This window comes from Spodoptera frugiperda, chromosome 25, assembly GCF_023101765.2.
Source record: "Spodoptera frugiperda isolate SF20-4 chromosome 25, AGI-APGP_CSIRO_Sfru_2.0, whole genome shotgun sequence".
Classification (NCBI taxonomy): domain Eukaryota; kingdom Metazoa; phylum Arthropoda; class Insecta; order Lepidoptera; family Noctuidae; genus Spodoptera; species Spodoptera frugiperda.
Genome location: NC_064236.1, coordinates 13,673,288 through 13,675,510, shown reverse-complemented (window position 1 = coordinate 13,675,510; position 2,223 = coordinate 13,673,288).

Here is a 2,223-nt window from a genome sequence, read left to right as displayed (position 1 = left end):
CTTTGAAAAATATTTAACCTTTTTGGCGGTTAGGGTTAGGATAGACTATAAATAGTTTTAACTTTCAACCAAGTTTTAGATTTGTGTTAAATAATTATGATTCAATTTAATAAAGATTTTTACTTATATAGATTATAAATATATTTTTAAGACAATGTATAACGAAATTACTGCTTTAACTGTAAGAATAAATGTTGAAAGAATGTTTTTAGTTATTCATTAATCTATTATAATAATATTCTAATCTAATAATCGATAATCTATTATTTCTGCCATAGGAAAAAACATTAAATGGAAATGCGTCGAAAATGGGTGTATCATTCGAGCATCCAACATTGTGACCCAAACACTAAAGCCAAGGATATTCTAGGATATAATGCGGAAACACGTGTCGCCATCGACGTTGGGTGAAATTACACGACGTTGCCCCGGTCTTTGGTCAACATATTTAGCAACATCAACGTCATTATGGACATGGGTCGCGCGTTATTACCATATTATTTCAGGTAAAATCGGCGGACTTCGCTGGGCAAGTGTCACCTAAATATGTGGTAAAATCGTCCCTTATAGTGTATCCTTAGCTTAAAATTTAATTCAAAATAAAAATAACATCTGTCTTCACGTTCACTTATTTTATTCTCCGAAGAAATACTTTTCTCTGATTCGTGAGGACGATTCCCGAAAGCAGAAAAACCAACTTTTTAAAAGTTTTAAAATCCAAACATTGCCAATGACATCGGTGACATTAGGTGACAATTACCTATCATTATTGCCAGCCTAAATAATAAAAACTTCGACACCACAGACAGAACATTTACAAAATATGTACCTTTAATTTTTTGAGAGGGCAAAGCAAAATCATCTAAAATGTTGTATATGATTGTATAAGTACTAATGATCAATAACTTTCAGTCAAAAGTCAAAAGTCGGGTTCGATTCCCGGGTCGGGCGAAGTATTATTGGGCTTTTTTCGGTATTTCCGAAATTTCTCAGTGGTAGCACGGAGTCTGGAAATGTGCCCGGTATATGGCAATAGGCTCACCACCTATTACATCAGACTTACAACATAAATTGTGAAATGTGGGTGTACATTGGCATTATGTGCCATAATGTGCACCTCTGCCTACCCCTTTAGGGGACTAAAGGCGTGAAGTTATAAAAAAAAAATTAGTCAAAAGTACTTTTAACTGATTTTTTCTAGTCAATAGTACTTTAGGGATTTAGTGAGAGAAATGAACAGCTAAGCGTCCGCCTTTGAACCCTTTTCCCAGCGAATAATGATATACATTCAGAAACCTGGTACTTATAAGGGTAGAAAGAACCTGCCGTAACCGGATACATAATTATACTACCGTTCAAGAAATAGTTTATTTTAAAAAGTTAGCTTCAGTTTGGGCAAATTTAAAAATAGTATGCTTTCAGCGTAGTATGTGGAATGGTGATGACTACTTCTAGGACTACAAAGGCCTGTGCCTGTGCCCATTTTCCAAAAAAGAGTAAGAGTTAGAGCCAGTCCACACGTGCGTTGCGTTGCGTCGTCGTCGCAGTGCTGTCCTTGCGTTGTTTTACATACAAATAACCAAGGTGTTCACACGGCGCGTTGCGTCGTCGCAACGCACACATGACGGACAGCAGCCCCCTAGACGAAGCGAGAGGGGTGTACTCGTGCGACGTCTACGTTTTTGTATTTAAGACGTGAAGACTGCGTCATAGTAACGCTGCGATGGCGCAGCGCCCGTGTGGCCGGCTATGCGTCAAAATATTTGCGTTGCGACGACGCAACGCACCGCAACGCGCCGTGTAGACTGGCTCCTATGGATTCGGTTCTCAAGCCGAAAAAATTGACATTAGTGAATAATTATTTCAGTTATTCGAAAACCATAGCTTTGAAAGCTTCCAAACAGTAGGTAGGGAGTCTCTGGGGTCATGCGTGCGCCGCCCATTCATGTTTCGAAATTATAACTCAACCTAATAAAAACGTGTTAATGTATGGAGAACCCTGGGACAGAATTTAATGAGCTATGGGCTATGGCACAGTGAACCATGCCTGTGATACCTTTCAAACAGAAGTAGACTAAGCCGTGGCGGAGCGTGGGTGTATTTTACCCACTGTTCGTTGTTATTTATAATATTACTAATTTCTGCTTCGGAATAAAGAAAAGCTTGTATAATATGTTATTCTAGATTATTACATATCTATATTAATGAATCTCTCTCTCTCTC